General features: G+C 43.4%; 1 protein-coding gene across 2 annotated transcripts in view; it reads right to left on the bottom strand.

Annotated features, from left to right (window-relative positions):
• Nucleotides 1–15,935, bottom strand: part of znrf3 (zinc and ring finger 3) — a 66,410-nt gene that overhangs the window by 30,572 nt on the left and 19,903 nt on the right. The gene's annotated exons all lie outside the window — the stretch shown is intronic.

Genomic DNA, 15,935 nt, shown 5'->3' with positions numbered 1-15,935 from the left:
CTGTGTGCTGCAGAATTGTTCAGGATCTAAAAACATACAATGCACCCTCCCACCTGATTTCGCAAAGAGCAGTGCCAGATAAATGCACTTGTGCACTTTTCATGGATCTGCCAACGCAGCAGAATTTCACTGAATATCCACTCTAGGAAAGTTGCATAATGGCTACTTCCCATCTTACTGCCGAGGCTGATTAATGGAGCTGCTATTTCTACTGTGCCCGTATGAATTTGTGCATACCGATATTTCACACTGGTGAACACACTGGTCTGATTATGGTCTACCAGACTTTTTTAAGAATGTTCTCTTGTTATACTCAAGGCCACTAAATTAGGCACTAGTTGTTTGTGTCAGGGAGCAGAGCCAGCAGCCAGACACTGTCTTTAGAGAAGAATAAAGTATAAAATAAAAGAAGAGAAAAGCATTTATCTAAAAGCACGTCTGTTACTAAAAAAAACAAAAACCTGTAGTGCTAATAATAATTTGTGTGTATGTGCTAACATGAACTCCCAAGTGTGGTTTGTGCCCTGATACAAATTTACAGATGACCTTAACAACCATAATCAAATGCTTTGACTGAACACAAGGCTGAAATAAAACATGGAAATAATACAAACACAAACCAAAAACCAAGATAAAAGCTGCAGCTGTTTGCTATTCATGAAATAATGATGTGCTCAAACAAGGCTGGATTAAAACTGTAACCATGTAGAGTTCTTGGATCCAGCCTCCACCCTGGCAACAGAGCAAAGACAAGCTCTTATATTAGCATTAGAACTGGGCCAAATTGACCTTCAGGCCACTTATTCTATTAACCCAATGACCACCACACCCCACTCAGCCAGAACTGTGACGCCAATTCCTTGGCCACTCTGGCCCCAGGGCCACAACTGATGACCCGAGATACCTTTTTCCCTCTAGTGACCCCTGACCTTTGAACCCCACTTCATCAAGTTGAGAGCAGGTTAGTTGTGCAGCCGGCCAATGGGAGAGATACTCAGGAGTTGTCTACTTACTTCAGTGCAGAGGAGTCAAGCCTCTGACCTGAAGGATTTATAGGGAGGACTTAGCTGAGAGTAAGGGGGCCCAAATACAATTGGGGTAGATAACTATGAAGATGGGACGTGGACAACGTGTGCCATTAAATGATTCTTCTTTCTGTCTTGGAGATCTGATGACAAGATTGATCTAGGGTCTGCAAGTCTTAACAAAAATAGCTATGGCAGACTACACTTTGGCGTTGTTGTTGGCCTGCTCATCACAGCTCTGCTTTCATAACACAAGAAGTTGTTGAGCAAGAAAAAAAAACTGTGTCGACACATAGATCCAGCCAGGTTTTCATTCAACTTGCATTACTCAACCTATAAACTCCAACAACTGCATACCAGCACATCCCAGTCAACTGAGGTAACACATTGTGACATACCCATAAGAGCACGTTATTGGGGAAAAAGATCCGTCAGTCAGTCAGTGTAGGAGGATCCTAAGAGAGCCTGTCCCAGTGTCTGAGTCAATCTAAATGAGGACCAGGACGTGGAGCACTGCTCGCTGTGTGATTATGACCTCTCTCCTGCTTGTCTAACAGCTTGGATGGCAGTGGGGAGCCCCGCCTGCGCCCTGGGTTCTGAACACTAAGCCATTGTGCAGGGGCTCTTGCACTCCAAATGGGGCAGTGTTGTTGTTGTGGCCCATGTTATTTTAGAGGCTGGCAATTGCACCATTATCTTCACCACAGGGATTTCTCTTTTTGTCAGATGTTGACGTAGGCATTGATAGATGTAGGGATGGAGAGTGCATAAGGAAAGGGAGCTTGGTATGGATGAGAAAGGGTGATCCGCTGAATTGTGTCACAGCTACTAGCTGTGCACACAAAATAGTAATGAGCACTTATTCAAACAGGCCTGCACATACACACACACACGCCATGACATAGACTGTCCCCTCTTGTGCTCCAACAGCTAGGTTTCCCTGCTAGGCCCCAAATCACACAAGCTCAGCCCACTGGAAACACCCGGACGCTCCTTTTTTGCTCCACTTAGCTCCACTCCTCTGTACCCAGGGTTTTAGGTGAAGGGCATCCGGTGCCCCCGAAGTGCCACGAGGGGGCAGCTCTTGTTCTGCCCTGCCTATATCGCCCCTGGGGGAGGCAGCCTTTCACATGAATATCCTGTTACACAGACCACACTCTTAATGAAATCCTACTGGGGATTTGGACTCCACCTGTCACTCAAGTTGGGCAAACCCAATGCCAACCCCCAACCCCACTCTGGAAAAACAACCTGCAGATGAAGGACAATTTTTATTTGATCCCATTTGATACCATCTTCTTATGATATCCATCACGATATGAGATCGGATTCAGACAAAGGTGTTTTTGTTATTAGCCAGAGTTGAGTTCATACTAATTGTACCTTGAGTGTCAAGGTTTTTCCTATAAATACAGAAAGTGGCTATTGGAAAGTGGCCATTGAAAATCTATCTACATTTAATTTTTTTTTAGAAATATTTAAACTCTGACACTCCTTAATGGTTGTCTCCTCCAAAAACAAATGACCTTAAAAACAGTTGGTAATGGGATCAAAATCAGGCGCTACATCAAAAACACTGCCACCATCGTCTCCTCCTCCAACCCTCCCGCCCCATTCCAGCCCCTGAGCTCTCAGAGGAAATCAAAATGCAAGTCACACCATCCAACGCCATTCTTCTCCGTCTGTCTGTGACACAATTCACTGAGTCTTTGATCATACAACACCCACTTCTTTTGCCCCTCCTCCTCTTGCTACAACCCCTTTTTCCTCTCTCCCTCTAAATAATTGGTGGCCCTGGTTACAGCCCCCAATTGCCCTCATCTGTCCAAAACAGTCACCCTCCCCTGATCTCACCATGCTACATCTCCCTTGGCTGAAAGAGATTGTTGTTTTACTTTGCACAGCTCTCTATGTATGAATATATTATATTACAAAGTTTGTACAGACTTCAAATTCAATGCTTGAGGTAGTAATAATGACCATAAAAAATAAACAAGTTTGTTTTCTTGCTTTCTTTATGACAAAAACTGTTCTCCTGTATTGTTTTTAGCTCCGCCAGTCAAGAAAATATTGTGAACTTGTGAACGATGCGCACAGAGTAGCAAAATCAAGAAAACTACAAGAAGTTAACGAACTGAAAATGGAATGGTAGACATAGGGTGTTTAACATTCTGTGGATTAAGGCAAGACGTTTTTTGCTGCATAGCACACCAGGAGCTCAAAACATCAAAGGCAAGTTGGAGAACTAGAAGAGTGATCCCTGAACTTCGCTGATCTAAGCCGCATTTCCACCGGCTCTACTTGCCTCGCCTCGGCACGACATGACACTGCACGATTAGGTTGCATCTCCACTACAAAAAAGTACCTACTTAACGTGGGCGGAGTCATCACTGCATGGCTGAGTGAAACTGCGGTGACTTGTTTTATGCGGTGACTTTGTTTTATACGCGACACACACACACACAAGTGACTAGTGACTTTACACCACACTTCTGTAGTTGTTGGAGATTAACCCACGTTTTTAGGATTGTTAAGTCATTTTTAGTGATCTACAGTTCGGCGTTGTTCGGCTTGATTAGTGTGTGGGAGGTCTCTTCATAGTACCTGCTTTTAAGCATGCTTGTAACCTCGTCTGACCAGGTACTAAAAATAGTACCTGGGACTAGGTTAGTGGAAACGCTACTTAAACAGTGCCGTGGCGAGGTGAGGCGAGTAGAGCCGGTGGAAATGCGCCACTAGAGAGGCTGCAGACATACACACATGTATGCTTGAACATCAACTAAAAAAACATCTTAAGCACCAATTATTTCCATAGAGCTGCATTCCAACAAGTATTGTCATGCAATGTAGGTCACACTGAGGACAAGTCTCTGTCATAACAATCAAAGCTGCCTTGTTGTCTGAGGTAAGTGACAGCCAGAGACATTTTTTTACAAGCTGTTCTTTGTGGAGCTGGCTAAATGATTAACCAGACAGATCTGATATCCATGGGTGTCTTTTAAAAGTTTGGGAAGAAGAGCTGGCACCTATTTCACATGCACACAAAATCTAGAAAGAGGAAAAACCTGGGCCCAGTGCCAGGCCTCGCACCCATCTGCTTTCCCAGTATCTCGCCGTTTGAGCACGGCCGTAGTACGGCTGTAGTCTGAAACACAACATGGGTGACCGTGGAGTCGCTCAGTGGCATCTCTCACGTCATGGACTCATTCACCCTACCCAAGAAGCATCCCACCCACCTACCCAGGCCTTTAATTCAGCCAACCTTCCCAGCCTCCTCCAACACCCTCCCCACCCCAGCAATGTTCTTCAACCTCCTTCAATATGGGGGGGGGGGTATTGTCAACTTCCTGGAATAACACACCAGTCTTGCCAACAGAGGTGGCGAGTGGTTGTATTGAGGGCTGTGGGGATGGGATGACTAGCTGGATATGTCTGATCACAGCCCACAGACCAAGTCTCCCCAGAGACCTGTGGTGGAACACAGACACGACTTGTCAGAGCTGTTTTTGAAGAAGAAAAAAACAGGGACAGAGTGGTATGTAACAGACTGTGCACAACAAGACAAACACAGCTCTACAGGATAACTACCTTCAGCCTACACCTGTACTCTGCTTTTGTCTTATTTGTTTTTGAGAACTGATTATACTATGTGATTTATTTAGCTGTTTCGTAAGATAAGGGTTGATAAAAGCACTATTTAAATAAAATGCATTGTTTATCTTTTATGTCTCTATCAATAGTGTGGTTCACTCCAAAAGAAATTATGACTTAATTATATGACTGCAACTGCCACACCTGGTTAATGGTTCAAATAGGCACATAACTATACAGCACTCCACTCAAATTATATGACAGTGACTATTAGTTTGTGTTATCCAGTTGTCAGGTCTTTTCAGAAAACATACTGCCCAGAAAAATAGTATCAGAGATTTCACCAAAACAATAAAACCATTTCATACAACGGTGTATATAGGTTTTTATCCTCCAGAACCACAACTCAGAAGAACATGTACACATGTAATAATGCCTGGTTCTCCGGCATCAATACGGTAGCACATACTGCGCATACCGCTCGTCTATAAAGCTGGTTATTTGCTGTTGACAATGAAAACTCACACAAACACAGATCATATCCTAACTATAGAAACAAGAAATAAAAAAAACAAAAAAAAAACAAACAACAACCTCCATGTAATTTTCAGTCACAACTACATATGAGAATATATACTGCATGTGCTGTTCAAGAGGTACGTGGCAAGTCACAATTGACTGACAGTCACTGGTCAAAGGTTGCATTTTCCCAATGTCTTCTCACCATCTGCTAAGTGGAATTCCTCTCTTAGCTTTCATCTCATCGCTTTTCATCTCCTCTGATTCATAATCACACTTTCCGCGGCTGGCCCACACACAAACGGTCTAAAGCCTGATGAGCTCGGACATTGTGCAGGAAGGACAAAAAGTCAAAGTCAGACACTTAATCCAAACAATGATCCACAGAAGCCCTCAATGAGGCAAGGGCACAGAGTTGTTTTAGTTTAGGCTTGGTGGGGTTCATACTTACCACAGTGCCTCTGGCATGAAGGCAACGAGAATATTTGGAAATGAGCTGCGAGTGCAACAAATGCATCCGTGGGAAGCAATTATTTGTAAGCTGCTCAACAAGACCAGAGAGACCATCGCATGGTTCTGTGTCCACACGGAAACTGTGTTCTGGGAGACCTGAAACGGGTCCCAGAGTGGGAAACTCTGAAAATGCTGCCGTTGCATTTTCATAGACAACGACTACGCTACTTTGGGAAAAACCATGAGGTCATAGTCCCACCTCACAGACACTATTTTTACTTGAATGAACAGATTAGGGGGTTCCACGGGGATGGAGACATTTCCTGGCACTACTATGCTGCGTTTACTGGAAACTTTTTCAAAACGGCAAAGAAATAGATCGTTTTACGTTTTGTGCTGTTTACGCATGGATATGGCCTTAGTGGCATAGTGACGCAGCACACATTAGGCTACTTGAATGGCATGCCATGTGTGAAAGTCTGCACCACGATGCCTTCTGCAAGGATAAACAAGGTTTTTAGGAGTATACAGAATATAACTTGTAATGTGGTAGATGGACTGTTCCGGTCGTGAGATGCAATGTCTGAATTTGTGGCGCGGAAACAGGCAAAGGAAATGAGTTTTACATTGCACTCTATGTTTAGCATGCAATAATATCCTCACAAACTTGAATGCATTCATTAAAACGCACAAGGACACACACACACACACACACACAGTCACCCTGCCCCTTTTTCCCAGCACTAGAAATAACTTCAAAGAGGACTGGTAGCCTTGTGGAGCGAGGGAGCCGGATCCGGTTACAGTGGAGCAGCTGGGAGGGCTCTACAGGTGGGGTTGACACTCCTCCTCCTCCTGTAACATTATCACCGTAAAGAGATCCCTCTGCTTCTCCTCTCAAATAATGAAGACTTCCTCCCCTTTGTCTACTACACTGGGAATAAAGGAACAATTAATCCAATGCAGCCCAGTGTCCATCTTTTGTTATGGTGGTCTTAATCGACATAAAGCAGGAGTTTTGGGAATATTTTGGTAATGAGAAGAATGTGGAGTCAATTTTAGTTCTCGTCTTTGAAAGAAAAACCCCAACCCTTCACTGAAAATCACCTTCAAGCCATCTTCATAGCAACAGGAAAAGCAAACAAGTGTTGTGGTTTCAGTGGAGTAGCGGATTGCTGGCTGTCAGAAGACACCTAATATCATGTAAATGTCCTGATATGTAGCACAAGGCTCTGGGGTTGACAGCTTTAACACTGAGCAGGACGCCGAGCTTGTGGCTCTATTAAGTCTCTAAGTGCATCTCAAAACTGTCAATGGTCTGTGTGTGTGTGTGTGTGTGCCTGTGTGAACACACACTCTTCCTGGTGTCACTTTCAACTCTTCAGTCTTGAAAACATAGAGTGACATGAACAAAGGACAGGCCGACAAAGTTCAGGGGTCAACATTGGGCTGAATGCAATCATTTTGGAAAACAACCCCCATGTCCCTGCACGAAACAAACACATTGTCTCTGTGTGTGAGAGGCTGCAGTCCTTATGTACCTCACATAAACTCGATTTCCTGTCACAACAATTAATGATGACAATGAGTCAACATTTTACATTAATAATGTTCAGGTAACAGTGAAAATTGTCCATTTGATCTGTCCGAAATCATAAAAGCTACAAATCTTCTTATCTTAGTGGCAAAAGCTTGCAAATGTGCAGTCATTGCTGTAGCTTGATTAGCCGATTACCTCTTCTAAGGAGGTTGTCCGTCTGTTACACAAACTGTTATGAATATCATTTGAATAAATATTCCGGAGATGAAGTATGTTCTGGCATAAGGAAGAATTTATTACATGTTGGTGGTGATCCAGAGTGACGTGTATTGGCACTGTGGGAAAATGCGCGGCCCTGGCAGAGGTCTGCTCTCGAGGAATTTTAGCAAAACACAGTGAATCAAACAACACTTTTCCACCATTGTTCAACACCACATTCACTGTCTGAACAGCTATTATGTCTCGAGCCACCACCACCCCAATTATCAGTGGCATACCCCTGCTCTGCCTCGTCCCATGCCTCCTCAACCCTCCCAGTAAAACAAAAGTCAAAATCACTTCTTAATGAGCTGGTAAGCCTGCGGGGGAGGAAGGAGGGAGGCTGAAGGGCACACATACCTGGCACAGTCAGCCCACTCTGTATGTGTGCGTATTTGAAAGCTGAGGTTGAGGTTGAGGTTGCTAAAAGTGGACTGAGGGGAGGATTGCAGTCATCAACACCTAGACTTTGAGTGGCCTTTGATGTTGTGCGGCATCTTTGATGGCCCCGGTGATGGAGGTATGCTGCTCACTCTCCCTCCTTGCCTAAAAAGTCCCCAGGGTTGTGGAATGCAGAGTTAGCTGCTGCTGCTGCTGCTGCTGCTGCTTCTGCTGCAGAGCCCTCTAGAATGGGATTTGAGCATACGTCCATATTGCCCTATCTTCTCTCCCTCATCTCTCTCACAAACCTGCTTCTTGAAGTTGGACGACATGGCTGCAACCTTGTCCAGACCAGAACATGTGTATATTCCTTTTATACTTGTGTCTGTTGTCATATTTAGCCCCTGGACTTTTCCCTCAGCTTCATACTACAGTGGCGTCTTTCACTTATTTCTACTTCCTGATATTGGTGGTCTAACTTGTAACTTCTTTTCAACTGCCTCACAAAAACCTTAAACCTAAGGGGGCAGCCTCATTTTGTCTAATCAAAACCAAAACATATTGGAGGATTAACCTTTTTCTACAAGTAATAACTTGAACCACTGATGCCTTTCAACTTTTTTATTGGTATTTTGTAGTTATTTTTGTGTTATCATGGTGCCAAACTGAAACCCAAATTTACATAGTACCAATGCAGGTGATGTGGACCTGCTCAGACAGGGAGTCATTCACCTTGTTGTTAGTCGATTTCCATCGAAATGATCTTGGAGACAGAAATCCTACCTTGTGTTACTTTAATGGGCAAATTATTTATACCAAATTAACAAATCTGCTGCAAGCTTTTGTTGACTTAACTCAGACAAAGGTCCCCTTGTGTGTTAAAAAAAACCTTTGCATTACACAAGTAATGATATGATTAAGTCATTAAAATATGAATAATTCTGAATTATCATTTTAAGAGCGCAGCTTTTTACAACCTGTGGAGATCAAACACACCAAGGGCGAGCAGCTTGTTTGCAGTCATAAGCAGCAAAGACTAATCCCCATAATATTATAATTGTTAAGGTGATGGCAAACACTCCTGACGACCAAGGCCACTTGCCAAACATGCACAGTAGCTCTTGGACTGAAATCTCCTGCTGTGCAGATATATACAGCATGCATGTGTGATGGTTCTGGTGGAAGAGTATCATATCCAGCCACTCCTCAGTATGGACAGGGCTTTCTGCATAGGTCAGATTCGTGTTGTCCTCACACATTTAACATAGTGAATGACCTTCCACACAACAACTGCACAAACAAGCCATTTTGGCTGTGGATGCTAGTGTCTGTCAGGACTTGGCGAGACTAGACTCGGCTAACCAGAACATTGGCTGAAGCTGCACAGTGTGTTTGCTGAGGATTGTAGCTCCCCACCAGTGAGAGTTGAGAGGAATGTGAACAGGACTTACAGTACATGCACATGTTTGCGCACTTAAACGGTGGGATTGGTGTTGTAAGAACTGCACGCCCTCCCCTCTCTCCTTACCTCTGCTTTCACCCCGACCACAGGGTTTAGGGAGGGAGGGAGGCGAGGAGAAGCAGCCAGCATTAGCTTTGGTTTCAGATTTCGGCCACCTCTGACTTGTTTTCTTTAGGAAACATTTAGTGAGGGCTACAGCTACACCAGGGGAAGTGCTCACCTACATCACTTCCGGGTCGGGGGGCTAAGGTCACGCTGCACTCGGGGGGGAAGGAGACGAAGACTGGGGCACCATTAAACCACATGTGAAATGCATTCAGTGTCACCAGCAATTAACCTTGTGGTTTTGACTCAAATGTATCAACTTTTAAGAAAACACAGAGGGGTAAGTGGTAAGGGGGGAATTAAGAGATTGATTTTCCTTGTGAAAACTGGTGCACCGAGAATCAGCCCCATGACTTCCCAAGTCTTTTCTTGGCTTGTCCGTGTCAGCTTTTCTCCCCCTGCCCCTCGCTTTCTTTTGCTCCCTCTCATTTCTGTGAATGGCTGCACGATCACCTTTCATGACAACCTGGAGGGTGGAAACAGGAGGAAAGCTCCATCCAGGAGCTCAGGGCCCTCCAGGAAACAAATGATATCAAACATAAAATAACTTTATAAGTGACTGCCAATAAGGAGGTTTTAGTTTTTAATCACAGTAATTAAATAAAAATAAATGTTACTTATCTCCAGCATTTGTTTTTAAATGAGTGTCTCCACAAACACCTCTTGAAATATCAAGTTAGGTAATGATAGCTATAAACTATTCGTGAAATGATTAGTCGAATAGAATATCGACAGAAAACTTAACAAATGATTATTTACCTGGTAGAAACCAACTCATACTTGCAATATTAATGGGTCTTATGGATCCATTAATGGAAGGAATGGAGGAATATAAATATCATCACCTATGTCCATGATGGTATGTGGAACCTCTCTGGATGTCTATGTGCAGCCAAGTGGAATAGAATAAGGGATCACGTATGCATGCTTAGTACGCCACATGGATCTATGTCTGAAACCGTGGATGTAGTACGCCTGCGCTCAAAAATACCTTAAAAATACTCTGTTCTGTTCCCACTTCTACGGTATACTTCAAAAGACATACTAGGGATCAGGAAACAACTAAACAACAATAATCTTTCAAATATTCATGTTGACTGCATAGGGTAAACGGAACTCGATCAACTGCGACAAACATCATCCACATCTTCAAAATAAAGTGAGTTAAAGCTACGCTACAGGTATCAGGATGAACGAGGGGGCAGGTTAATCCCACCTCTGAATCTACATCTCTGCATGTGTTCTCAGAGCCTCTCCCTGTCCTCGTTCAGACCAGTGATCAAGTCCTTCTATTCAGAGCTGCACCGTAACACCGATATCCCCAAAGAGAGGGAGGAGGTGGAGGAGAAGAAGAAGAAGAAGACGGATAAGGAGAAGAAGGGGTGGAGGAAAAATCCTATCTGAGAGATTAACTCACAGCACCCAACCGAGTCAGTGCTGGGTTCACCGGCTCACTCAGTCCTATCCTACCCAGAAGTCTCTTGTTCTAAAGAAAAGCACGTCTTTGATACTCAACTAGAAGGAATCTGGAGGCGTTACAGGTTTCTTTTGTGCTTTGCAATGCACAGAGAGTCTGTGTGTGTGAGTGCCAAGGCTGGGATTTCTTTTCTTTAACTCCCTCCCTCCCTCCCTCCTCCCTTTCTTTTTCTCCCTCATAACCCTTGCCTAGTCTCCTCCCCCCTTCCCCCCACCCCAAACACAAAGTCAGTAAATCATAAACCTTTTCTCCCATCACAGACTCATCTGCTCATGCTCAAACTTTCAAGCTGCCTGCGTGATCATGTTCAAAGTGACCATGTTTGGGTGATGGACACCTCAGAAAAATTTGAGGGGTTGGATTTTAGACAAAAAGAGAGGGGAGGGAGGTAGTGGGGGGTGTATGGGTGGGGGTTTGACTCCCTTGGAGATTTTCTTAAACCCATTACATCAGCTTTTTTCTGCTTCATGGACTCAAAATCTAGTGCTTTTGTGAGGGTAGAAAATGACCTAAATTGACATTCAGAGTAGTTGGGGTTGGTTAATTGTCACCAGGCATTTTGACATTGATAAATTAAGATTCCACAGGCCTTCTTCTTTAACCCTTTGGCAAATTCTGCTTTTTTTTTTTTTTCAAGCATGGCCTCCACTGAATGTAAAATACCGATAACCACAAACCATGTGAGCATTCTCAAATCTGCTCAATCCCTGCTGATTCCCATGGTGTGAGTCAGCCTTTGAAGAAGCATTTACAGTTCTGCAAGTGTGCAGCGCTTGTATCTCTACTTTTAGATTATTGAACAAACACAGATTTGGTCGTGATGAGGAGGCTGTCAAAGTGGCACATCTTCTTTGGTGCGCCATAGGAAACCGGCCACCAGCAGCACAACCAAGCATTGAGCATGAAACACCATGCAGTCTCTTAAGCTTTCTTCCTGTCACATGGTGAGGGAGGGAAAAATGAAGAGTGGCCAGGCAAACAGTGAGGGGTAAAAGCTCAAAGGGGCCTGGTTGCCCGGGAGAGTGGGACCCACTGCACCAACAATGTCCACATCAAGTGTCCAGCTACAGACCAGGCCTCGCAAAGGTGCATTCCCAGTGTGCTTTGGGGTCAGTGGCATGGACAAGAGGGAATGGGGTATAGAAAGGGTATAAAGGCTTAGGACTTTAGAAAGAGGTGTGTAAGTGTGTATGTTTTCCAGGAAGGATAAAGGGGGACACAGGAGAAAGCAAGCACAGAACTTTCAAATTTCACATTTGAAACCCTGGGAGGTGATGCTTGCTTCAGAAACATTTTCCCCTAAATGTAAATTCCCATCCCAATTCTCGTTAATGACATTCTAAATCTTTCAACTAAAACCTCAGGGGTTCCTGTGTAGACACTATGGCGTTAGTATTTCCTGACTACGATGGCATTGAGGGTTATCCTACTCATGAGCTTTAGTCACCAATATGTACAGACATGATTCAGTGTTGTAGCAACACCTCCTTAATTCAGTTGGTCATTTAACACAAAACCATACCTGGCTCATTTAAATTTGATCTACAAGTCTCAGTGGCCTGGTTTGAACTGCTAAAACTTCATCCAGTGTTGTCAAAGTGTTAAAATTCTAACCCCATTAGAGGCATATGCCAGAGAATCTGGACTCACGGATGCTGAGTGTGTGTTTGTTTTTGCAATTTTAGTTACCAAAATGATCTGGCCACACCTTCTTCTAGCCGTTTGAAAAACTGTGTGCACACACTCATTCACTGACTGTCCCTTCACACACCAATAAATGGGGGGTGGGGCTGCTGCGGTGATCGGACAATCACCGTTATTGGAACTCTGCCGAGTAAGGCTATTGTGCAGGCGAGCGGTAAAGACACAGTGAGAAAGGGTGGGGAGGGGTGGGGGTGACATTCAAGTTGCTTCAATAGCAGACTCCATCAGAAATACAAGACAGAAAGGTGCTAGGCCAAGTAGACGCCTGACAAGTGTAAGCAGGTGAGGTCTGAGAAAAGCAAAACCGATCAAATCATTCATCATCTCTTTTCTGTTTCTGACAAACTTAAAATTTGAAAACTTAAAGCATTCACATTTGTGCTTTTGTCAACATATATATATCAAGTTGACGGTACAAATTTAATAAAAAGCCTGAGGAACAAGGTAAAATTGAACAACAGTCTTTACATCATCAAAATCAATTTCTACTGAAGAAAGGCATGAAATGGAATTTTCCATAATAATAGCAATTTTTTTTTGATTGAAAGAGCTTTCTTATTTGGCTGAACCGACATTACCCTCTTTAGGACCATTAAAGTTGTCTTGCATGTGGATCCTTTTACTATTTACCTCAGGGCCACATGGACCAATGGTCTAGGTGTGGATTAATGTCACCTGGTCATTCAATCCCACTCATCTCAAGCCACATTAAACCATCGCTTGAGGATGGAGTCTGTGAAATTCATACATTCCAGTGAGGGAGGAGATACACTTATCATTCTCCAACATAAGTGTGTAAATTGTTTTGATTTCCAAAATCCCATGAAAGCAGTTTCTGATAAAACTGAATAAAGTTAAAAAAACAAAACCAAACCACAGTGGATGTTATGGCACTTTTCAACTATGCAGTTCCAGCACGACCCGGCACAGCACGACTGTACTTGGGTTGGTATTGTTTGCTTAACTATAGTACCTCCTCAACCCAGGCGGAGTCATCATAGCACGGCTGCATAACATTGCCATGACGACACACAAACTAGTGACTTGTAAAGCAGTTGTTATCAGTGTACTGAATCATAAAGACTCAGTTAATTAAAAGTATTTGTTCACAGAATCTTTTTGTACTTCCTGCACGAACAGATCACAGACTTCGCCTGACACAGTCACTTAACTGAAATATGGCCAAAGGGGTTGTGATGTAGTGTGGTTGCTAGATACACCAGACTTGATGGTGTATAAGGTATGTAAACTATCCATCAATCCTACCGCTTTATCCTCCACATGAGGGTTGTGGGTCACTGCAGCCAATCCCAGCTGACAGGAAAAGCAGCGAAAAGGCGGAGTACAACCTGAACAGGTCGTCAGTCCATCGCAGGGCCAACACACAAACATGAACAATCATTCACTCCATCACATAAATATTTCCACAACATCAGTGGCAATTACAGGCAGCGATTATTGATTTTTGAAAAGGTTACAGCCCAAGCCTAAAATAGACTGTCATGGCCTCAGACCTTGCAGAACTAACAGGACTAAAATAAAAAGTATACATGTTGGTGAAAGGAGAGAAAAGTCAACTTTAATTGGTGTGGAAATGATTCATTACCCTATACAGAAGGTCCCTGAAAAGGACCTACTGTGATTTGCTCTTTTAATCACCCAAGAGAGTTTATGATGTCACTGTCCGATCAGCCTGGGCCCAGTGGCAAGGACCGCCATTAGAATTCCACTGAACATTTGTTTATCAGCAGAGCAGTGTACAAACGCAGTATTGTTCCTCCTGCTCTTGTTAGTCATGCTTCCAGAGGTAGAGGCTGATGGTGCCTGAGCGAGTTTTGGGGCTAAGAGTTGGGAGTCAGCAGACCATGAAGATAACTGGTCCTGAAGGAGTTAAACATCAAACCCACTTTACACTCAAGCACTTCCTGCACGTGGTGTTACCAGGGCCACTTTGAAAAGGTAATGACCAACTTCTAAAGATGAGGTAATTTCACAGTCAAGAGGACTATTCTATTACAGAATGGTCAGAGCCACCACCTTACCCACTCCACTTCTATCTTCAGCACATAATAGCTTATAAATTGTACAATCAAATCCGACAAGTTCCTCCCACATCTAGGAATGGGTAACGGTGCCGACATAAAGAGTAATAACCAGACTGAAGAACAATGCAAATGTTGCGCTGTTTATTACTATCACCGACTCTTGGTGTTCTGGCGTCACTCGCAGTGTTGGTGCTTGGCTTGTTGCATGCGATGTTGGGTAGGATGGCAGACAGGCTACATTACCTGTGTTTGATCATATGCTGTATGCTATATTCAATATTTCTGTTCAGTGTCAGCTGCTCTAGGTAAAGGTTGCATGTGAAATCTAAATGTTGAACTTAAGTTCTTTCACCGGGTTTAGACAACATAATTCATGTATTTAAACAGACACATAACATGTAGGTTGACTGGTATCAAGCGAGGTCTTGTCGTTGAGGATGATGAGGAGGAGACAGACAAGGCAGAAAAACATGCACGTTTAGAAGTTCTGAATCAGAGGAACAATGTACTATCTAGTCTTAAAGTTTTTTACTTTCTTTTAAGAGCTCAAAAGAAGTCGGTCCTGGAACGGTTGTTTGAAGATGAAGACGGAGAGCTTCTCCAGGCAACTCAGACAACAAGCAGTTCCCACTCCATCACAGAGCAGGTGCAGAAAAGACCTGCCTGCAATCCCATCTGGACAAGACCCTGTGGCCTGGTGGTGGGGTAAGAGGGACACCCTCCCTAATGTATCTGCCCTGTATATGGCACCATATATATATAAGAGTATTGCAAGTTGTAAGTATTTCTCTGAAAAAGGACAGCCATGGTAAATATGGCCTATGGAGACAAAAAAGAAGATGGGATAATGATGCAAAGAAAAAAAAAAATCACATGACTGTTTCCTATGAAAGCCAATGCAAATATGAGTCATGTAATGCAGCAGAAATAAAAAAAAAATAAAAAAAAATTAAAATGTGGCTTTGCACTCCTTTATAGTGTAGATTATTTTAAAACCCCATCTGCAGGGGCATTTACTCTGGCCCTCCACCATCATGTTTGTATTGGACAGCAATGAATTACGGGGCTGGACTTTGTCTCGTTGATAGGCAATACAGACCCTTTTGAAAGTCAGTGTGATAAAAATATCAAAAGGACAGAGGAAGACGAAGGGTCAGGGAAGGTCAGCCTGTCTCTGCCTCTCCCGGAATCAACATACACCTCACCTAGGTCTGTTGCAGAAGGAACTTTCACTGCGATAAATTGAAGTGGCTTAATACCACAGTTTGTAATATTCTGTTTGAACCAGTCTTAAGAAATGAGGTAATGTGTAGTTGTTCAGTGTTGTGTATTCTCCTCTGTGATAGTCTTGTTCGTACCACCGGTATTTAATCCT

This window comes from Solea solea, chromosome 8 (genome assembly GCF_958295425.1).
Source record: "Solea solea chromosome 8, fSolSol10.1, whole genome shotgun sequence".
Classification (NCBI taxonomy): domain Eukaryota; kingdom Metazoa; phylum Chordata; class Actinopteri; order Pleuronectiformes; family Soleidae; genus Solea; species Solea solea.
Note: the sequence above shows the minus strand (reverse complement) of the source record. Positions and strands in the feature narration are given on the sequence as shown.